The following is a 24543-nucleotide window of genomic DNA, read 5'->3' as shown; positions in this document are numbered from 1 at the left end:
ATTAAAAAAATTAATTAAAAGGTGGGTGGGAAGATAAAACATTGAGATGAGAATAACATCTCTCTTTTTGTATTCTTAAGGTAATGGATTCGATGAATAATGAATATATATATATACACACACACACATATACATATATTATATAATACTTTAATATTATATATCAGTCGGTTCGGATTTGGGTACGGATATGGATTGGAGATTCTTATAACCATATCTAAAACCATAACCGAATAATATTCACGGTTTTTTTCTATACCCAAAATATACCAGAATTTTTATACCCAAATTCAATTAATTCGGGCAGTTATCCACGATTATCAGATTTAACGATTAGAATTGTAGACGGGTGCATGGCTAAAGGAAATGAGATGGATAAAATCTTTAAAGGGTTGTTTTATTAAACAAATCATAAATGCTAAAACTCGTAAGGGCTGGTTACTGTGGATGACCAGTGTGATGACCGTTTTGCCCCTCGGTTTATCCTTGCTTTCCTCTTTGTGGTCAGCTTTGTACAGTGAGATTACGGTTTTGCCCATTGGATGCACGTGTCGACCATCGCTGTGCGACGCCTGCTCTCCACTTTTCTTCTCACTTTTTCCCTTCTGTTTCAATTTTGACCTACTTTTCTTTTCACTTCTCTTTCTTTCTCTCTCTCTCTCTCTCTCTCTCTCTCTCTCTCTCTCTCGCGATTCTCAGTTTCTGCTATATTCCCAACTCTAGCCTTCTGTCTTCAAAACGCCGATTTTTCTCGCCCTCCAACCTTCCATCTTTCTCTCAGGAATTATCGACAACGGTGCAATTAGATCTGATTCAATTTTTTACCTAGAAAAGTTGGCGTTTCCTGGTGAGTTTTACGGCTTTCTCAGTGTGGGTGTTTTATTTATTTATTTTTGTGGTTTTAGATTTGAAGATGGGTTTTGTGTTTATGTTTGCTTTTTGTGATTCTGTTTGTAGGCTCAGATCCTCCTCCTGTTCTTCGTCACCCAAACCCGCATCCCCATCTTCGATATATACCGACGGAAACACCACGAATTGAGGCGCAACACCAATACTGTAACAATTACAAGAAAAAAGATCCAAACCCGCAAAGGTATTCTGTTTTTTTTTTTTGTTCTGGGCTTTTGAGCTGTTTGGATACTGAGAATAATTTTTTCATTTTTTTTCATTATTTTGTTTCTGGGTTGCCTTTAATTAAGAGAATTAGGAAATGGGTTTAGAGTGAATTTAAATTCTGGGATATCCCTTGAGGAAAATCTTGGTCAGATTCTGTTATGTGTTGTTATCAATCATTGAATTGGTTTTGGAGTTTTCGTTTGATCAAAGAGATAGAGTGTTTTTTTTTTGGTGAAACTTTTAATCGGTGAGATTTTTAGTTAGGCTATGTTTTGGGTTTTGGCAAATTTCTAGCGTGTTTATGCATGTGGTTTTTATTATAGACTTGGAAGAAAATGGGATTAAGAGTGAGGGGAAAGCGGTAGAGAAAGCATGGAAGAGAGATTTGGGATAGGAAAACAGATGAAAAGAATATGATAGAGGCATGGGTTCAGTTCATTTTCACTATTTTTTTTAACTGATTTGGGATTTTGTTTGGGTTTGAGGCCATCATTGGCGTTAAGACGTTTATTGTCAGACAGTGTGTGTTTTTTGCTTACTTTTATTGGTAATTTTTATGTTGTTCTTACGATTTTGTGTGGTAGGGTTTCTAAATTTTATCATTGATCATTTGTTTTTTTTTTGTGTGTTGGTTTGTTTGTTTTGCAGGTTGTGTTTGTACTGGGACAACATTTTCCACCTTCTGTTTGCACTGGGATGACTGTGTTTTAAAATTGTTGAGGGTGAGATTTACGTATGGAATCATTCCATTTTTTTTCTTCCAAGTATCTGTATTTAGTTCTCTTTAATTTTAAATTTTAAAAATTAAATCGTTATTTGAGTAATGTTTTATTAGTTTATGTTATGTGTTGTGATCAAGAATTCTGTTGGATTTGGGAATTTTTGTTTGATGAGAGAGATGAGGAGTTTTTTTTGTTTGAATTTTTTATTGGACCGATTTGCAATTGGATTGCATTATTCCTTTTTGCACCATTCTTATACAAGCACTTCATTATTTTAAATACAATTTGAAGAGAGCTCGGTTGCAAGTTGGATATAAAATGTTAAGGTGAGATAAAATCAAGATGCCAACGGTGGAAGAATGATTTAGAAATGGGGGAGGAAAACAAAGGGAAGATAGAAGAGTATAAGAGAGGGATAGGGTAGACCTCATTTAGAGGTTTTTTTTTTAATCGATTCAAGACTTACATGTATCATCATCCTGTATACTAAAACTCAGTTTTGAGTACTATTGATGACCAGTGGCTGGACCCATTTGCCCCTCGCTTTCCTCTGTTTCCCTTGCTTTTTTCACATTTGTACAGTCGAATGGTTGTTTTGCCCCTCGCTTTTTTATTATATTTTTTGTCTTTTATGTTTTTCTGTGTTGGCACAAGGTTACACCAGTATTAAACAACTACAAGTCCTCCAAAGGTTAGCTTATTACCATATTTCATCAAGTTTGGTAAATAGATCTTCATTTTTTACTACAGTTAAATACATGGACATGCCTCCACAAATACAGATTAGTTATTGGTTTAATACTTTGTGTTCAGTAAAGTTGACATAGAAAATCTTCCCATTGTGCACTAAAATCCTCCACACATGAAAACAGAAATTCTTACTCAAAAAACACATATTACAATACTGCTGTATCTGTTGTTTTTTTATTAAATTAACGCACTGTTTTCAATTTTATATCCAACACAAAAGAAAATGCTCTTACACAATGTGGTTACTTACATTTTTTTAACTTATCTACCACATGTTAATCTGAGTTATATAAACAGGAAAACAACAGTTCAATAGAAATATGATGCATATCATTTAGTTAACAATGGTGGCAGCTAAACAATCAAACAGTTTGTTTCAATTAGTTAGTACATTTTATAAATTTCTCAATCAGAACTGTTTCAGTGTATTCAATACATTTTTTAAGCACCTTTCCAGTTAGTTGTCCAAACTAATTATTCCAGCTTATTCACCGTATAATACCAACAATTTAACGACCAATGATACTTCATTTAACATAGACTCCATTTGGAAAAAGCAAAATAAATCTTTTTCTCTGCTGAAAAACCAACAGATATAATGATGTAGATCAGTTATACTTATATCAACAAATTACCATAGTTCACCCTAAATGCTATACAAGTTTGGCTGCTCTTATTTTTCCTCATTATTCCATCGGTGATTTGTATTTTCTGTTATTAACCATTCTTGACTAATAAGTCTTTTTCAAGACTAATTGTGTTCGGCTTTTTTTTTTTTTTCAATCTTTGTACTGTATGGTTTTCTATCATATAATTACAGTTTAATCTGATTACAAGTTTAAATATACTTTTTCCAATGCCTAAGGAAAAAAATTATATTGCTGTTCACAATGGACATGTCCAGCTTGCAAAAATTATAAGGTATGCTACCACTCTCCATAATTTAAATATCTATAATGTGCATAAAATTTGTAACTTGAGCTTAAGAAGCTTCTGGTACACAGCCAAATCACTTATATAAACAAATTAACATCATTGATCCAAATCCTATACCAATTGATTCCTTTTTATTCTCTCAACCTTTTGTCTAATTTTATTTTTTATTTTTTATTTTGGTGACTTGCTGTAGAAGTTAGAATGAGCTTTTCACATAACATGGATGATGAGTATGAGAAACTCATCCAGAGAATGAATCCACCAAGGTACATACAAAAATCATACATTGGGTTCATATAGAAGTATGAATTTTCTTTTAGGATACAACTTTGATGCAATAATTTATATCATGGTTTGTAACATATCGTATAGATTTTGCCCGTAATTTGTTGTCATCACTATTTATTTCCTTGCTGAACACGATGAAGCAAATTCTCTTCATTTGCATTCTTCCATTTAAATTTGCATGTCAGTTTATGGTAAATAATATTCAATTTTCATTGTCTTCGATTCAACTAAGTTGCAGTTTTATCATCTATTTATAAAACTAAATACCCATTTAGGCTGACAATTTTTTTGTCTGGTAAAACTTAAACTGTATTATTATGTATATCCAAGATTGAAGAAGAAATTTAAGTTAGATTAGATGGACACCCAATACTAGGGGTGATATTGGCAGGGTTATAATCATATCAGTAGTCTATTGTATAAATAAAGTGAAATACAAGACTAACCCAACATGTATCATAAAATAATGTTGAACTACTTTTTTCTCTCTCGATACTCAAGATATCATTCCTCACTTGGCCAAAAACAATAGATTATCCCTCATGATGTGCTTTCCACGTTTGAATATTTTGTTCATTCAGTTTCAAGTGTTTTCTTTTTGTGTATAAGAATATCTCAGTAACTCATTGTGTTTTCTTTCCTCTAGGTGGTACAATAGTTCTATCCAATCAATCATTTTAAACAAGTTACCTTTGTAAGGTATCAAAACTACAATTTTTCTATGGCAAATAAAATTCTTTCCTTCACTATGGTAATTTTATTTAGAATAATTAATGTTACATTGATACTAACTCAAATTTATACATTGCTAGACAGTCAATTTGTATTCCCGCAGCAACACGCGGGCATTAATAGCTAGTTATTAACTAAACCTCATATACTAAACACATCCCACACATACTTTTTAAAAGAAAAAAATTGTCCTAATACATCTATATTAACTTCCAAAAATACCCTCATACTCCATTCCCACATAAATATGAAAAATTAAAATACAAAAAATTTCTCTACGATGCCGATGCCGGAACCTGCAGAACTACCACAACCCTTGCTTCCACGACTACTTCAAAACTATAGGAGTGGATATAAGTACATATCTATGATTATTCATATAAGAGCAAGTCCACCCCTAAGGACTTTGTGCCAGCACCTAGCCCATTTATCCACTCCAATGAACAGTAATAGACTCCAATGAACAGTAATAGGTCAATGCATCTCCACCCCTAACAAAAAATAGCCTAGTCAATTTTATTAAAATATTATTATTTTTTATTATAAAGTTTGGCACCAAGCTAAAGAGCTTAGAAACACCATTTCTCTTCATCACCCCTTCACGCTCTCTTCTTTCCCCAAGAAACATCATTTCTCTTCATCCCTTCACTTCCATCCGACCCCCCTCCTCCCTTTCCCGCCAATCCCAACATCTCCAACCGCCACCACACTCTCGCTCGGCGATTCCGGCTTCTCCTTTTTTGACGGCTGTTAGTGACGATAAAGATTAGCTTTCAGCTTTCCACTTCCAAAGCGTATCTGTTTATCTCGACTTCGTGGCTCCTTGCCCTCCGACACCACGCTGGCGTCAGCTAGGTATCACTTGAGCCGGTCCCAAGGTCTGTGGATTTTAGGCCGGCCTGTGGACTGGCTTGGGCTAGGTGCCAGTCAATTCCATGGGCTGGAGTGGATTGGCTGAGTCTCAGCCTGTTTTTTCCATTGGGTGCCGGCCTATCCCACCCCTGGTGGACTTGCACTAAGAGTAAAAGTCCTGAAAAAAGTCTGGCCCTATAAATCTGGCATGAATACATATTATCATTCTCTAATTAGCAGGTATTTTGCATTGGATGTGGCAAAACATTTACCTGATCAAACTTTCTATCGTTAATATTTACATGGTAGTAATTGGTAATCCTTGCACCAAATTTAATGTTTCGTGTCAAACTATGAATCAGTTACGGTTAATAAAAAAAAAAAGGAAGTCTGAGAGTAAGGTTAATTTGAGAGCTCCAAGAAAAATATTTTTGGGGTGTAAGTTTGATTTCACGTTGGATTTGTGGGGTTTATTAAGAAATCAAAGTCTTAAATTTTAGGCCTAAATAGTCATTTCATTATAACATTTTATTAATTCAGTATTAAAGTTTTAAATTGGGTGTAATCAACAATTTATGAGGTGTCAACAAAAAAACCTAAATCTAAAACTAATGGCAGATTTGTAGAGTCCTTATTCTTCTTCATCCGTCAATGTGAAGGTGACCCAACATACACGACACAAGGAAAGAAGAACAGCAATAATAAAGGAACACGAATATATCATCATTCATGATAAAAAGAAAAACAGCAACGATAAAAGGAACACGAAACATCTGGGATATATAATCATTCATGATAACACCAAATTAATTAACTTGTTTCATCCACATTAAACTTCAATTCCTCTGCAAATATAATCATTGATGATAAGAAAAAGTAGCCCAACCAATGGTGAAGTCATGAATTATCAGGGGGAGGGGCATGTCAGGGACTATTTAGATAGTTGACTGTGGTAATGTTGTCCATAATGTATCAATACATACAAGTTACAATTGTTGTCGGCGAGGTGTCATGTCATAAAAAAGTCACAATAAACTCATTATCAATAAAAACAAATACATGTCTTACGAAGGACTACCCAAAATACTCGAAGGAGAACTTGAAAAATTTAAAGGAGAATTCAAGCACTGTTTTTTATAGAATCAATTCATTACATAACTTTACAATGAGAGAAAAAAAATCTTACTCTTAATCCTATCAAAAGGTGGATATGCAAGCATGATAAAGAGATGTATGAGTTTGGAGGTGCGGATGCGTGTGGGATAATTGTTCCAAATGCGTGTGGGACATGTTGAGCTTCAATAATCTTTTGTTATTGCTCAAAGAGTAATGATATTCATACCATCTTAGATAGCATTTGATGTGGACAACCATATCATTTGAAAAAATTGCAAAACCTAAGGAAATGAAGGAAAAAGGCTCCTCGTATACCACAATCATTATTTAATTAACTAGTTTATTAAATAATGATATGACTGTCCACATCAAATGTCAGGTATGAAAATGTGGTACAAAAACATAATATGAATAGCTGCTATAAATTGGCATGTATCAAACATCAGTGAAGAGTTTGAAACCCAAAACTGACAAAAGTTCTTTCTCTTCATTTTCATCAGCGTACCGGCTCAAATCAAGGTATCTCCTTATCACTAGGTTAAGCTATATTCAAAGTCATTCATCTTTTTTCTTGAAAATTTTCCTCTAGTATTAAAGATGTCATTTTTAGCGGTTGGAAAAGTTTCTGGATTTGTTGCTTTTGTTAATGTTTTATTTTCCCTTTTTTATTATTTAGTTGGATTTTCACCTCTCCCAGACCTTGCGTCAAGCGGAAGCCTTGTGCACAGGGTACGACCTTTATTATTTAGTTGGATTGATTTATCTTGTATTTTTAAGCTTTGAATGAATTTGTGGTAGATGGATATGCTGTTGTCATAGCCTCGTATAGATCATGAAGTTGCTGACCTTAAGATGGAAAAGATTGAAAAAAAATTCGTGTATCTCATGAATAAGCGTGAAAGGTTAGCTACTTCAATGCAACACTCTTTAAATTTAGCAGTCATGGCGTGCGCCATTTATGTGGCCATCTTGGGATTTGTGGTAGCTTATGGTAACAATCCGGAAATGATAAAATGCAGTCTCATTTACTTATGTGTTGCCTTTGTATCTTGTGACTATGTCCTTGCATTGATGCTCCATCTCTTGTATGTTAGTTATTTTAAAAACCACCAAAAGCTTTTTATTGTTAAGTTAAAGAAAAAAAATTTGAAGAAAAAAAAGAGATTTGCTAAAGTTGGCCAAGAGGCAAGGAAAATTTCCAAATGACGTTCCAAAATTCTACCCGATTGGTCAACTCTAAAAAATGGAGATAATTATGCTTGCTGAGAGAAACACAACTCAAACAAACAAATTTGGGAAAGGTTTTCCTAGGCTTTATACTTGGAGTTTTTATCAGCTTTATTTTCATGTTCACAAGTAATCCCTATAAATCCGCACCTCCAAACTCATACATCCCACATGCATCTGGAACAATTGTTCCAATAATTACATATCCGAACTCATATATTTTGCAAGAAGGACAAACATACTACTCAAGTCTAACTAATTGTATGGGGATGAGATTCTAGATGCGGTGGGATATGTATGAGTTTGGAGGTGCGGATTTATAAGGATCAATTGTGAACATGAAAATAAAGCTGATAAAAACTCCGACGAGGAAACCTAGAAAAACCTTCCCAAGTTCGTCTGCTTGAGCTGAGTTTCTCTCAACAAGCCTAATTATCTCCATTTTTTGAGAGTTGCCCAATTAAGTAGAATTTTGGGGTGTCGTTTGGAAATTTTCCTTGCCTATTGCCCAACTTTAGCAAATCTCGTTTTTTCTTCAACTTAACAATAAAAAGCTTTTGGTGGGTTTTAAAGTAACTGACATATAAGGGTGGAGCATCAATGCAAAGACATAGCCACAAGATACAAAGGCAACACATAAGTAAATGAGACTGCATTTTATCCTTTCCGGATTGTTACTGTAAGCTACCACAAATCCGAAGATGGCCATATAAATGGCACACGCCCTGATTGCTAAATTTAAAGAGTGTTGCATTGAAATAGCTAACCTTTCACGCTTATTCATGAGATACTCGAGCCTTTTTTCAATCTTTTCTATTTTAAGGTCGACAACTTCATGATCTATATGCGGCAGCAGCATATACATCTCCATCTACCACAAATTCATTCAAAGCTTAAAAGTACAAGATAAATCAATCCAACTAATTAAAGAAAAGGGAAAACATTAACAAAAGCAACAAATCCAGAAATTTTTCCGACCCCTAAAAATAACATCTTTAATACTATAGGAAAAGTTTCATGAAAAAAGATGAATGACTTTGAATATAGTTTAACCCACTGCTAAAGGAAGGCCCGCCGGATCCTTTACCTAAGGATTCTAGGGATCCCGTGATGGTAACCGTTCATCATATACCTAACAAAAACTGACCGCACAATATATGATGAACGATAACAATCACGAAATCCCTAGGATTCCTAAGAAAAAGATCCGGCGAGGTTCCTTTTCCCTAAAGGAGATAGCTTGATTTGAGCCAATTAGCTGATGAAAATGGAGAGAGAGAACTTTTGTCTGCAGTTTTGGGTTTCAAACTCTTCACTGATGTCTGATGCATGCCAATTTATGGCAGCATTTTTCTTAAATCCCAAAAGTACCCTTCAAAAACCTAGTTGATAATTTCCCCAAAAGCCACTTCCTAGTTCCTATGAAAAATAATCCCAAATTTTGATTCATTATATAGTCTTATTTTGAATCAACGTGTAGTGCTCATTAGCATACAAATTAAGTACTGTTGATGGGTGCATAGGTCATAACTAGAAAGTTTTACCCGCGCGTTGCTGCGGGATTAAAAATTGTAAGAAAGATTATGTTTCAAAGATGTAAATGCAACAGACACCAAAAATTGTAGAAGTTTTATTACTTTATCTAGAATGACAAAATACGACAAATGTTGTTTACTGCAACGCTCAAAGTTTTTCTCCACTACTGTTGATTGTTAAGAAAGCACCCTAGGCAAGGAAAGAAAATATTGTAACATATGAAATAAATTTATATGACAATGGAATTATACTGTAAAGAAAATAAGAATATAGCATGGTTACCTTTTTCAGCAATTTTATAGCACCTCATCAACTTTTGTGCGTTTGCCTCTTTGATTAGTTTTGTCTCACTACCTTAAATGTATAACAAAGATCGAAAAATGACAAATGTATAATAGATAAAAGCTGGATGAAAAATAGGAGAAAACACTCTTTGGTAGGGTGTAAATAGAAAGTTATATACCTGTCGATCAATTGGGGTGGCAAAAATTGTATAGTTGAAGCTGCAATGTAAGTGTTCTATATCACTGTGACTGTGCATCATTCCTTTCTTAGTTTCTTTTAGTTCAAACCTAAACCAAAGAAAACAAATAAAATATTAAATACAACTGATCATCTGTCTTTGCAATTTATCTTTGCAATTTAACTTCTAACATGACTAAAGAAATCCCAAAACAAAAACTATAATTTGAAAACTGTGCATAGATGGTCAACCGTGTTCAAATGTCTTACTAAAGTACATCCACCAAATTGGAAATATCAAGTTGTGAAAAATGAAGCTAATTCCTTTATAATAACAAAATGTTGGTCAAAATACCACAATGTGAACAAATATATCATAAAGGACAAATAGAAAAACGATACTTACCAATATCGACATATGGATTGCTTCGAAAGAATGTTACATGCAGTGTTATTATCTCAATGGTTTGGTCTGCGATAAGAAGAGTAACTATTTAGAAAACAACATCATTGCTACTTGCTAGTCTTCCTACATGATTTAAGAATATAATTAATTAAATAGATATGGGATCACATTGACCATAAATTATTACATGCAACTCAAAAAAAAAAAAAAAAAAAAAGGTCGTACCCAGTGCACAAGGCTCCCGCTTTACGCAGGGTCAAAAAAAAAAAAAGAGAGAATAGAGTTGTCAAAAAAATCAAAAACCCTTGCCGAAAAAAGTAACTGTTATACAATTAGATCTCTTTTAATAATTGCATGTTTAAATCTTTTTCTTGATTAGTAAGAAGTCATAAATACAATGTTTCACAGTTCATTACATTTTCATTTCTAGCCATCAGAACCTGAAACACATAACTAATGAGTGTTATAGAAACTTACCACAACATTGTCAAAAGAGAATATAAGACCATAAGCTTCATCCAGTTTCACGACATATTGTATTCGTTTAAGAAAATCTTATTGACTTTTGTCTTCCAAAAATTCCTACCCACAGTAAAAATTAACAGTAGTAAGTCATAACATAATTAGTAAATTAATTTCGACAGATCATAAAAAACAATGACTACTATACATATAACTCCATAAATTACACCACATCAACCTTGAGAGGTCCAACATGTCCAAAACTCTCAAAACCTTCTCCATAGTCAGCTCCAATCGCCCGAAAACACTGAGGAGTGGAGGAAAAAAACATAAATTTATCAAAATTTCCTACCCAAGGATAAGTTAAAAATGGAAAGTATTTCACTGGCGAATATATGCATGAGTATTAGTTACTATTTTGAACTATTGGTAACACAGAAAATACTCTTCCATTCTCTTACCCACCAAAAACAGAAACCACTATAAAAATCTCAAAGAAATTCTTCGCAAGATTATCCAAATTACAAAAGTGGTAAACCAGCAAGTCATGTTTTGGATCAATGTTGGACCACATTTGTTTCACTTTAAGTGTCATAATTACAACCTCAAGATTAGATTCTAAATTCCACAATTAGATGAGCAATGCTTCCTGATTCATGATTATTGACATTTGCAATTCACACAACCTTAAATTTTAAAAGAACAAACAAAAGAAACAGAACATAAAGTATCCCTCTCTTTTTACCTTCTCAAAATGGCTCAGGGAAGCTGTAGTCAGAGGCTTAGCTTTCTAGTGTTTACAATCCACGAACTAAAAAATAAATAGAAAATAACCTCTATAACCAAATACAGCAGACCTATTCTAAAAGATTGTAAACCACAAACAATCTTGTTCGAAAGAGAGGAGTCACCTACAGCAATATTGAAGAATCAAGAACTTAGAAACAAAAAATTAACTGAAAATTGAAAATGTGGAATAAATGAGTCTTACTTCAATAAATGGGCCCTCTGCTTCCGTGAGGACGCCTGTGCTTTTCCATTGCTCATCAATAAGCTTTGTCAACCGCTCAGATGGAAGTGCTCTTAAGTGTTGACCATTCATCCACCTTTAGTTTGTAAGAATATGGAAAGAAAATATAAACAGGAAATGTCAATGCTTCAGTAATGCCCTTAATTCAAGAATTCTATAAGCAGCCTAAATTCTCAAAAGACACGATCCACATTAAATCATGAAAATCTAAATCTAGATTTGGGATACTACGGAAAACATGCAACTGCAAAATGTTCATTCAATCTGCTTCTCCAGGTAGGGGAATGCTAGGTAGAAGCAAAAATTAGCAACCGTTCTCGGCATATAATAGATTAAAAGCCAAAATTACCTTAATTTGGTAGCGTCGAAAATGGCACCACTTTTGTTGACGCGACCAATTGAAAATAGAGTACAAAATTAGTCTAACATAACACTTGGATATCTAAATATCACACATAAGCTGAGCAGCAGGTTTCTCAAGATGATAGGGAGCAAGAGAGTGACAAAAGTTTCACTAACCAAGTTGCTCAAGGGTGAAGAATTCATTTTCTGTGCCGTCGCCCCAACCCAACAGTGCCGAGTAGTTCACCATTGCCTGGGGTAGATAGCCCATAGTTTGTCAATTGGCATATTTAGCCTGCATATAAACATTTCCAAGTAAATTCATACCTCCAACCAAAAGAGAATTGAATAAACCACACTGTCATAAAATATCATGAATTAGCTCAGAAAATTTTCTTTGACCCAGATTTTCAAAATCAAAATCACAAAAATTTGAACAAAGAAAGGAGAACCCAAAAACCAAACCCGAAACAAATATGTAAGAGAACTCACCTTGATGCCCTGTGGATTAGCAACCATTGTTGGAGAAGAAGAGAGAAGAAAGCTGCTCTACCGGTGAGCGAGTATCAGGTTCTGAGTGGGAGGTGAAATCACAAAAAGAAAATTTCAATCCATTTGCAAATCCAAAATCACAAAACCCTAGATTTAAACAAAACAAACCCGAAAAACTCACCAGAAAACCTGAGAAACTGAAGAAGTATACTTGAGTTCAATAAAAATCGAAATTTAAGCAAGCTTTCTCACCTGGAAACGTTGGGTTAGATCAGGCCAGAACAAATTCTGATCAAATTAAAAATGGGTAGAAGCTTCTAACCCCTTATTGATTTTCAAGAAAACAACTTTGATAACTAATTCGCGAACAACAAAGCAAGAGGCTGAATAATTTGAACAACCAAAAAGATGAAGCGGTACGGCTAGAGAAAACAAATCGGAGACGGAAGAATAACACCACCACATTCACCCCCAATTCGGACTACTACGGGTTCGAATCTCTGCTTAAACACGAAATGATTATAAAAAACCAACTGGGTTTATGAAATTTGACAGATTTGAGGAAACCCAGATGGAAGTCAAGACATCAAGCAAAGAAATATGGTAAAATTGTGAGTTGATTGAGAGAAGAAAAAGAGAAGCTAAAGAACAAACCTTGTTGGAGGTCTGAATGCGCCTTGAAATTCCGAGTTAGAGTGAGGAGTTCTCGAATTGAGAGCGGCGGAGTTCCGTTGCAAATTTTCCGAATAAAATTTCCACGGGTGAAGGGTGATCGCGATTTTTTGGCTGGAGGAAATGAGGTTTTAAGATTTTTGGAATTTTGAGTGAATGGATGGTGTGGCTGGTTGCAAGACAGAGAAAAAGATGAAGCAGAAGAGTCCAGAAAAGAGGAAAAGAGACAGGAAGCATCGATGACAACACGTGTAAAAATGGTCCAAACGAAATTAAACAAATCAAGCAGGGGCAAAAAGGGAAGCACACTGGTAATGAACAGTAACTTTTTCGGTTGGGTTTTAGTATATGTATAATTTCTTTTTTACCTGATCGGATAAATGGTCCCCGTGGTCATAAGGTATTCGGATAATAGCCCCTGTGGTAAAAAAATTCGGATTTAAACCACTGTGGTCTAAATCTGTTAGGATTTATGCCCTTCTGTTAAATAATGCTGACGAGGCTGCCACATATATGCCACGTGGCTGCCAAATGTCTGCCACGTGGCAAAAATAATATTTTTTAATGTTTTTTAAAAAAACCTGAATTTTTACACCAAAAAAAAAAAAAACCCAGATCTGCAAGAAGAAGAAGGAAAAAGGATAGGGAGGAGGGTCGCGCGGTGAGGGGGGGAGCTGGTCTCTGGCGGGAAGAAGAAGTACGGGGGGGGGGGACGGGCGGAGGGCGGGGGGAGCTTCTGGGTTTTTTTTTTTTTTTTTTTGTAAAAATTCAGGTTTTTAAAAAAAATAAAAATTATTATTTTTGCCACGTGGCAGACATTTGGCAGCCACGTGGCATATATGTGGCAGCCACGTCAACATTATTTAACAGAATGGCATAAATCTTAACAGACTTAGACCACAGGGGTTTAAATCCGAATTTTTTTACCACAGGGGCTATCATCCGAATACTTTATGACCACGGAGACCATTTATCCGATTAGGCCTTTTTTTTTTTTTGCTTTTTGGTGAAAGCATAGTTGATAGTTGAATTTGAGCAATAACGAAAGAGTATTGAAGCTGAACAAAATACATCCCCTCTTTGATCTAACTGATATCAGTATAATTGAAATGTCACATTGTTTAAAAATTTTCCTTCGGTTTTAATTTCAAGTATGAACTAATTAACTTTAGTTTTCTCTCACATCAAAATAAACACGTTAAAACTGATTTTGAGTACATTACAGTTCATATGAGATTTTGGTGCAATTTCGAAGACGAGGCTATGCTATTGGAATTTTGCGTAGTTGTGCATCGAGCTTTATTTGACAATCTTTCGTGACTTGAATTATAGTTTTGAATTGCCATTCAATATAATTAAGTTTTAAGTTTTCTTTTGCATTTTTTCTTCCTATACTAAAGTAATTAAATCAAAGATGGAATTAAGTAGTGAAGTTTTAATGACATGGTACATGCCACAAATGTCATTTCGTATTTGATGAAAAAATAAGTAACAAAAAATAAAATATTTTGGACAATGTTTATGTTTTCCTAAGCCTAATAGGATAAGTGCAATAAATATAAAAATGCAGTACAACTAGTCTTTAGTTTTCTCTTTCCTATAATATTTTTAGGATGCGTTTGTTGCACTGGACTATCTTGAACTGGATTAGCTTTGATTAAGCTGGACTAACTTAGACTAGACTAAGCTGGACTAGCTTAGACTAAACTAAGCTGAACTAGCTTAATATAGCGTTTGGTGCAGTGTCGGACTAAAAAGTAGAATAAATAATATTATCACTGAATTGAACTGTATATTCCATAATATTTTGCATCAAGGCATGCTACGAATTGATGCCATTATATATGGAAGAATAGAACTACCCGCATAAATCATGACAGGGAAGTGGAAAGTGTGAAAAAAAAAAAGCACAACCATGTGGACACATGCAACAAGAGCTTCACTTTTCGACCAGCACATGTTTACAGATCAACATGAATCTCAATTTGTGGACTTGGATCTTAATAATAGAATGTAAGAATTTGGTGAAACATGTTGCAAGGCATAAAGACAGTAATGTTAGCGACTTACTTAGCGGGCGATCCCCACGGAGTTTACAATCGGGACAACAACCATCAAATGCCATCCTACAAATCCCACATGTTTCGTCTTGTGCATCCCATGTCCATGTCCATGAAGCGACAGCATGCCACCTGCAGGTCCAAAGGGATAAGAGTTAGAGCTTCAAAGTAGATGAAATAAAACATATCCCAGAAGAAAAAAAAAGGCACATCAAATTTACACTTGGACAAATTCACACATGCAGTTATTTCCAATTGATTAATGAACGTAAGAGATAGAAAAGAGGTAAAAAAGACATCATCTGTTTAAAATCCCCAACAGATATTCGCAAAGAGAGAAGGGTCAAGAGAAAACAGTTACGATCAAATGCATAATACGTCCATTTCCCATCAAAGATGTCTCAAGTTAAAACAAGATCACCGAGCAAATGGGATTGTCAAAATATCATGATCGTTGTTAAAAAGATAATCGCACCGAATCATAAACAGGAGGAGCATATGCTAAAGATTCATGACTAACATAATAGATACTGGTCTTGTGATCGACATTCGTAACATTAAACTACAATTAAGGTAGTAAAACTCTACAGCTCATTAACTATTCATAGTTCCAGAGGATGACAAATCATAGACATTCAATACCGTCAAGTTGAAATTCATTCCACCACGTTTAGATGCAACAGTTTGAAGACGGGAAAGAAAAGAGCATTACAAAAGCTATTTCTAAATGGTATAAACCAGAAAATTTGAAAGAAAGAACAAAATCAAAATCATAGGAATTCGAAACTATCAAGCCAAAATTCATTCTACCATATGATTAAATGCAACAAAGTTGAATCTTGGAATAAAAAGTACAGAAAATTACATGAGCTAGTTGCAAATGGTATATAAGCTAGAGTAGTTTGAAAGAAAGAACAGAATAACATAAACACAGTGAGAAGGATACGCAAAGATGTTGACTTTCATCTTCTCCTCCTGCAACTGCAAAACCCCAATATTCCCAGAATTTCAGTAATTTCAAATTTGATATTTCGATTAGCTGATTATAATACCCCAAATCTACCTACCCAATACAAACTCCTCGATCAGAACTCAAGGGAGATCGCAAACTGAACCATTTGGGGACTGTGTGGCAAATCACTGCAAAAGTCCGATTCTAATTTCAATTCCGGTTCCCATCTCAAATCGAGGTCTTTGTTCATGATGCAGGGTTGGGGACGAGGAGAGAGGGAGAGAACGCGAGCAAAGAGGAGAGTAGAGAACGCAGAGAGCGATCGAAGGGATTCGCTAGTCCCATGGTTCGCAACGTCTCTCGCTAAGACCGTCATAGCCGAGGCGAGTCCGGCTTATTCCCACTAAAATTATCTAGTCGAGTCCAATGAAGGCCAATGAAGGAAAACAAACACACCCTTAAGCTCCTTTTCTTGCTAATAATTTTAGGTTGATTTAGTTTCCTTGCAATAATGTCAGAAAATATTGCATACGACTTTTTACTTATAGCCATTGGTCCGAGAATGGCATGTCGTGATGTACAAAAGAAGCCTACCGATTAATATCTATCTAAAAAAAAAAAAAACCATTTGATAAAGAAGAACTTTTACATGTTTGAAAATGATATGTAACAAAGTGTGAGGAGAGAGAGGTTAGGACTAGACTAGTAGCTAGATTAACCTTAATTTACTAGTTTTACCATGTTTGAAAATGATATGTAACAAAATGTGATGAGAGAGGTTACGACTAGACTAGTAAATTATGACCTTACTTTAGAAGCAAAACTTTTAGCGTACGGGGAAAAGAAAATTTCATTAAATTCGAATAACAATGTTCACATCAGAAGTTAATGTGTTAACCAGTCACTCTGGCTCAAAACAATGTATGAAAATTACTTCTTGCGAGACAAAAGAAGCCACTATCTTACTACAAACATGAGGAGCAAAAAAAAATTATACTGACCTCAATTATTGTTTCACTCTAAATATCAAAAGAAGACCTCACAACATTTGGTTGAATTTTACCATTAATCATATCCACGAGGCATTTTGAGTCTGATTCTACCTGAACCGCATCAAAACCTTGTCGGCACAAGGCAACAAATACGCCCATACTGCTTCCGCCATTAAGCTGGACTCGCATGGAAAGTTTACAACGCCACCAGCCCCTTGAAAATACATGCATAATCCTGAGCCGCCCTTCCATACCCTCGACGTCCAAATACATTTAACTAAGCTCCATCACAATTCACCTTAATCATACGACACAACGGTTAGCGTAAACAACTTTTGCAAAAGACAAGAAATAGAAAAGAATACAATTTTTACAGATGACGCTTTATCATAGCAGTTGCGAAAAGCAATGATGTATGTGCACATTATAGTTTGTAAAAAAAAAAGCCATAAACATTTTGAAATACACAAATTTCTATTTTCATTTTAAGAAGAAAATGGAAGGAAGTGAGTAGTCAGTTTGTTTTTTATTTTTTATCATAACTTGTGGTAAGAAAGAAAGACATCGTTGCTTAGGGTCAGAGAGGCTTTTGACCGATAGAGAACTTATTCCATTTTCATGAATAATTATGATTTTTTTTTCGTTAACATTTTTGTTTTTTCAGAATGCAACAGACCCCTTGAGACGAGACCCCGGGGGGCAGCGAGTGTAGTTTACGGAGAGGGAGTCATAGTTCCAATAGCGAAGGAAGTACATTTTTCACATGATTTTTCCAAGCTTTGATTCCACTTATAATTCCAATTATCCAATTAGCATTTGCACTAAAAAAAAAGATGAAGACCTCCACACACATTTTCTTTCTCCTTAGAGCATTTCCACCCATAGTCCAATTGATAGGACAATTGGATTGATCTGTCCTTGGTCCAAATGGTAGTCCAATTGATAGGACAATTGGATTGATCTGTCCTTGGTCCAAATGGTAGTCCAATTGTGCAAAAAATGGATGGCAATTGGGCAAAGGACTTGTGCCCTTTTATCTGCCCTTGCAAGAATATCATTGGCTTGTGCCGTTACAGGCTTACAGCTACTCAATTGCATCAGTGGAGGCTACTCATGTGACCGTTGGATTTTAACATTTTAAAAAAATTATAAATTAAAGGTTGTCTATGTGGCACAATCTGGTGAATCTGATTTAAATAAAATTTAGTAAATCAACGGCCTGAGTTAATTCAAATGTAAATAAATCTAAAATAATACAAGTGATTTTTTTCAACAAATTAAACACAGCTAACAAACTTACAAGGTTCAACCATCTTCTTCATTTGCCTTTTATTTTTAATTATTTATGTTTGTTTGTAATGCTATATTTTGTTTTGTATTTAAAAATTAAAACTAAATTATCGAACTTAAAAATAAGGAGTTTTATTTTCAGAGAACAAATTTACATTAAGTACACACTTACAAAAACATAAAGCATGAAAAAAAAATCAATTTATAGAGTCCTTATTCTTCTTCATCCGTCACTAAGAAGGCGGTCCAATGACACAAAGGAAAGACAAACAACAACAATAAAAGGAACACGAACATCTGGAAACTTGTGTTGCAAGGATTGTGATCAGTAAAAGTAAAGTTCATTTCTGTCAACCAATACACAAAACCTGGGTAAATATAAATAAATATTTATTTATTTATTTTTCTGATATAATTTTTTTTGGATCATATATATATATATATATATATATATATATATATATATATTCTGATTTCTTGTATAGCTGTATATTCTATATTTAACTTTCTAATTACTTTCTGCTGTTATGCAAAATGTGTAAAGTTCTATATGTATCCATATACCAAAGTGTGGGTACCTAAACCCTACTTTGGAACCAAAAATAAATTGTTCATACGATATTAGTAGTATCTTTTGATTTAAAGGGAAAGATTGTCAAATGCCCTTGACAAGTATGTTTATGTATGCGTGTATCTCTGTACTAAGCCTAAACCAAACTAGTTAGCTTTTACATTAAATACCAAACTAATTAGCTTTCACATCAAATTATTGGTGTAATGTTTTATCGATGTATGGGGTTTAGACTAGTCAAAATTAAATATGTATAAAATGTGACCCTTTTTTTTTCCTTTTTTTATATTTTTTTATTTTTAAATCTGAGCTCACAATAAATAAATTTGATGACAAAATTGGTGATTATAACACTATTTTCTTTTGAATAAACGTGGTTGAAACGTTTAAATTTGATTTTGGGTCGTTGGCTTCGTTTTTGGAGTCGGATCATGAGGTTCACTTAGCCACGAATGATTGTAATATATCATAATTACTGACACATTAGTAACGTAAGCATTTCACTTGGATAATGTTTTTTGTTAATCCATTCCTCTCAATTTGTAGCTAACCGCTTGTGACTTAGTTGATTAAGACCGGAGATTTTAACTTATTGATTAAGAGAACTCCCTAATAGGAAAATTATGATTTCATTTCATAAGGAATATGATAACATGTTGATGTGTGTGTGTGTGTGTATATATATAGAGAGAGAGAGAGAGAGAGAGAATTATTTACAATATTACTCAGTCCAGCATAAGAATTAAAGGCTTGAATCGGCGCCAAAGGAGAAGTTTTCTTACGATTATTCAACTGAAGTCCTTGCTTAGAAAAAAACTATGAAGTTCATCAATGGTAGTGGAATCATGCCAAAACTGAATCGCATCAATGAAAGATTCAAAGGGAAAACCATGTAAAGTGACAAAGATCAACTCAATTGCGTCAATCGGATCATCGATGTTGGCAAGAGCATTAGCAATTTCTTCAATTTGTTGAAGATAAACTGTAGTCGTAGAGTCACCCTTAGTGATGTTGTGACGACGAGAACGAAGCTCATGAATGTGTGATCGAGAAGCAGTCGCAAGTCTTGATTCCAATTTTGACCATAGCTCACAAGCCGAATTGACTCCAACAGTGTAGGGAATGAGAGAATCTGAGAGTGTAAAATTGATCCAGATCATAATGTTCTAATCATTCTCGAACTAGGTCATATCATGAGGATTCAGAGTAGAGGTGCAATTTCCAGATGAATCAAGAAGAAATTTGGGCGGAGCAGTCATCGTTTCATCAATTATTCCGATGAGGTTGTATCGGCAGAAGATCAGAGCGAACAAAGCACTCCATGTGAGATACTTTGTTGTGGTGAGCTTGATTGGAACCATAGATCCAATGTTATGGATTGTAATCGAAGAAATTGTTGAAGGATTTGAGGAATTAAGGCAAGAATTCATAGAAGCGGGATGAATTTGAGATTCAGATTCGGAGGAAGGAGATCCAGAAGTCGCCATTGCTAGATTTCTAGGGTTGCAGCTTCGAAGAAAAATATGAGCGGGAAACAGAAGAAAGAGGATCGAAGATTGTTAGACACGGGTGATAGATACCATAATAGGAAAATTATGATTTCATTTCATAAGGAATAAGATTACATGTTGGTGTATATATATACACACACTAGTGACTAACTCACTTGTATTAACAACTAATTACATCTTGTCTAACTAATCACTAACTAATTACAAAATTGTTACAACTGTCTCATAACAAACTCAACTATCTTGAGTAGACTTATTTACAATATTACTCTTAGTCGGATAAGACATGATTGTTATTATTAAGGGAACTCCCTCCAGCATTTGAAGATACCTCCTTGTAAGGAAATTGTGAGGGCAAAATCTGACTACATAATTTTCCAACAAACCACACTCTATGGTAAGTTTGATCTCGTCATTCGTTGTTGCACACAGTGCTGGGAAAATGCCATTTCTTGTTTCCTTGTATTTTTGGTTCCGTCGTATCTTGTTTCCTACTGGTACGGTTTTTTAGTCTCTGAAAAAGCAGTGTGGTCAGGCTGCTAGCTCTTTGGACAGGATATAATTTGGGATGTGATATCCACACACCCCATTTTACTTCCCACACACCCCTGGATAATTTATGTCCGTTGATCTTCTATATTCATTCCGATCTGACAGCCAAAAATTAAAAAAATGTGTGAAAAGTAAAATGGGGTGTGTGGATATCACACCCCTATAATTTTCTTTTCGTTTAATTTCCCAGTTAAGCACGCAAACATCAAATTCGTTTCTTGGATTAAAAGCCAGTGCCATGCATGCACGTGCATACGCATTATGTCAAGTGAAAAGCTCAAGTGTATCAACAATCCCATTATGACACGTGGCATGTGATATCTTACTGTCCCCATGTCCACGTGAACCCGTTCACATCTTGCGATTTTGATCGTTCTCCCCCTCACGTTGGGGACCTCCTCATGTAAAAGTGTTTGCGTTCTCTGATTGGTTAAGTTATTCTCTCTCACACATAAACACACGTTTTCATTGGATAATGGATAATGCTTTGTCCCAATTTGTTAATCTTTTTGACCCAAACTTTGATACGAGAAGATTTTGGATAATGTGACAATTATGTAAATTAGCTTGGGAAAAATATAGCTTTCATTAGCAAAAATTGCCCTCGCAATGGTGCAGATTTTCCAACTGTAAAAAATATGTTGAAAGTTCTAAATATATATACCATAGACAATACTAGTTACATATATGTGGAAATTTATTTACAACTCTATTTATAATAATTAAGGAACAAAATATATGTCGAAGGGTGATAAATTTTGCAAGTTAAGAGCAGTATTAACTGCTCATTGTCCAAAATTTCTAAGTACTTATATACTAATTAGCTGTAGGCATTTTCATTTTGCTGTTACAAATTGGAAAAATGAAAGTTGTTAAAAGTAAATAATAAATGACAATTTTAGTGGAAGTGAGAGAACAAAAAATCTATGTGATTTGAATTATTGATGATAGCAATAAAAATAAGTTGAACAATATTGCGTCATCTAAACAAAAAAGAACCTAAACCTTTTTTTTTTTTTCAAAGAAACGATAGTAGATTCATTGATAGAGTCATTACATTGGTTTGTTACAAGGCCATTCAAAGCTCCATAATCTCATCACTAATTAAATCCAAAATAAAGTTGGAGGGTGATCATCCCAATCACACATGACTCACCAAGAGACCAAAACGGGCAAGCCCTATGTGCAATATTGTTTGTTTGGCGATGGGTATGGGATATAGTAGCCTCAGTAATTGTTGAAAGTAGCGCCTTTATGTCCACCATGATTTGCCCGATCTTGGAAAAGTGCATGGAAAGATTGTTAGCCGCTTCAACAATTTGAAGCGAGTCGGTATATACGTAAAAAAAAGTTGTAACTGAGTCATGTTAAATTCATAATTTTTTTTTTCACATGTACGTCCATCATAATATTAATCATCACCACCGGATGATCATATAGTCATAGCCATTAAATCAAAATGAGACATTTAGATTCACTACTCAATTCAACTTAACTACCAAATTTAACATACAAATCTGGACCTAATGAAGAAAAAAATGAAAACGGAAAAATTGAAATTTCTAAAGCATATAAATCTCACATAGGTCACAATGAAGAACCAATAGGAATCAACATATTATCTATATCAACAAAATTATTCTAACTTAAAATCTCAGTGGCCTGTATTTAGATGGTAATCCTTCAAACTCCCTTTGCCATGCTTTTCTCAAAAGCCCTGTTTCCTAGTTATCCCATCAGAACTCCGAAGTTAAGCGAGTTTGGGCGAGAGTAGTACTAGGATGGGTGACCTCCTGGGAAGTCCTCGTGTTGCATCCCCCCACCTCTTTAGAGGTCGCACTTGGTGCGATGGCAAGTGCATTCGCCCATGAGCGGTAGGTCTCGGGTTCGAGACTTGGGAGCAGCCTCTCCATAAATGGGGGTAAGGCTAGCCGACATTCACCTCTCCCAGACCCTGCGTAAAGCGGGAGCCTTGTGCACTGGGTACGACCTTTTTATGGTGGCCTAATATGATTAGAGGTCTCGTGGCCCACAATGAGCTACGATGTGACCGATATGGCTTATTCACAGTGAATGTACAAATAAGTGTTCATTAAAGAAAAACTACTAATAATTTGTGGTGAGAAAGAGAGAGATAATTACTTGGGGGAGACCGCGAAAGGCTGAGTGAGAGTCAGAGAGAGGTGTAGTTTAGTATATTTGGCATGACTTTCGTGGCTAACAGTAAAGGGCAGCAATGATGATGTTTGTTAGCAATGATGATGCCTCTTTCTTGTTTTGGGGAAAAGGTAAAAGCTAGGCACATCATGATGATTCCTATGCCTTGTTTTGGGGAATAGGTTGCTTTCTGATTGAGGAAGCAGAGAAACGGAGAGAAGGAGAGAGAGTGTAGCCTATTTTTGCTCAGTGCAAGACAGCAGAGGAGAGAGCGGCAGCAGCTGAGAGAAATGGAGCTGTCTGTTGACAGCTCCGATTTGTGAGCAGTGGAGAGGGCATTCGGCTCTCCCATTTGAAGAAGAGCTGCTGCTCTCCTCGTTTATTTGTAATCACTCAATCAAAAGATAACGGTGCCACGATTTGTGCTTTTGGGAAAGAAGTGATTTAGTATATGTTTTCATCTTCTTTATTTGTTTTTTGTATGAGTGAGAATTATTGGGTGCATGTGAGATTTGGAATTTGAGAGTTGAACTCTATTTGTAATTTTCAATTTGATATTAGTGGAATTTTCTCGCTGTCTCTTAACTGGACATAGGCTTACGCCGATCTAGTATAAATCCTTGTGTTATTTTAGATTATTTGTCTTGTCATATTTTGCAAATTAGCTTATTGGTTTCATACTTGATGTTTCCGCACAACATTTTGACCGATAGAGAACTTGAAAACTTGTAAATGAGAGATTATAGGTTCGATTTTTGCCAAAGAAGAATTTGAACCACATTATTGCTAGTCTATTGTGAGGATTAGCTTACATATTCCTTCTTAATATAGATAATATCGATTGTTCAAAAGAGAAAAACAGGCTTTGACCAAACAATAAGATAGACTAATAGGCTAATAGCGGTAATGTTTTTTTCCTTCCCATTTTCATGAATGACCATGACGTTTTTTTCTTAATCTTTTTGTTTTTTTCAAAAGGGTAATGTTAGTAAGCTTAAAATTCTAAACTAAATTTTGTAAACAAAATGATGTGATTGTTGATCATTGAATTATTACTTAAGTATTAATTAATGTGGTTATTTCTTATTAGGGACACAAATGAGTTGATTTCCTTAACATTATTCTTTTCAGAATGCAATCAGACACCTTAAGTACATTTTTCACCTGATTTTCGAAGCTATGATTCGAAGTCATAATTCCAATAATCCAATTAGCCTTTGCACTTAAAAACAGAGACTGTCTTCGACACACATTTTCTCTCTCCCTATATTATCTCCACCCATAGTCCACGAAAAGTGAGACTACTAGGCTAATTGT

The 24543-nt window shown here is 34.8% G+C and overlaps 2 long non-coding RNA genes across 16 annotated transcripts; one reads left to right on the top strand and one right to left on the bottom strand.

Moving 5' to 3' along the window:
- Positions 1–34: 34 nt before the first annotated feature.
- LOC126604330 (uncharacterized) lies at positions 35–17988 on the top strand. 6 transcript variants are annotated; one of them, XR_007616573.1, is made up of 6 exons: positions 35–847; positions 958–1093; positions 1765–3509; positions 3718–3790; positions 4459–4511; positions 17810–17988. It is a non-coding gene; the product is annotated as an uncharacterized LOC126604330 (long non-coding RNA). The 6 variants fall into 6 exon arrangements; XR_007616571.1 differs by lacking the exon at positions 17810–17988 and having other exon boundaries at positions 4459–4558; XR_007616574.1 differs by lacking the exons at positions 4459–4511; positions 17810–17988 and having other exon boundaries at positions 1765–1849; positions 3454–3509; positions 3718–3965.
- On the bottom strand, positions 4547–12653 carry LOC126604329 (uncharacterized). 10 transcript variants are annotated; one of them, XR_007616562.1, is made up of 11 exons: positions 12470–12653; positions 12155–12272; positions 11985–12014; positions 11597–11711; positions 11351–11516; positions 10844–10912; positions 10621–10725; positions 10144–10209; positions 9739–9847; positions 9558–9629; positions 6504–9464 (listed from the first exon to the last, which is right to left on the bottom strand). It is a non-coding gene; the product is annotated as an uncharacterized LOC126604329 (long non-coding RNA). The 10 variants fall into 10 exon arrangements; XR_007616565.1 differs by lacking the exons at positions 6504–9464; positions 11351–11516 and adding an exon at positions 4547–5035; XR_007616563.1 differs by lacking the exons at positions 6504–9464; positions 11351–11516 and adding an exon at positions 5042–5599.
- Positions 17989–24543: the final 6555 nt, after the last annotated feature.

This window comes from Malus sylvestris, chromosome 15 (assembly GCF_916048215.2).
Source record: "Malus sylvestris chromosome 15, drMalSylv7.2, whole genome shotgun sequence".
Classification (NCBI taxonomy): domain Eukaryota; kingdom Viridiplantae; phylum Streptophyta; class Magnoliopsida; order Rosales; family Rosaceae; genus Malus; species Malus sylvestris.
Note: the sequence above shows the minus strand (reverse complement) of the source record. Positions and strands in the feature narration are given on the sequence as shown.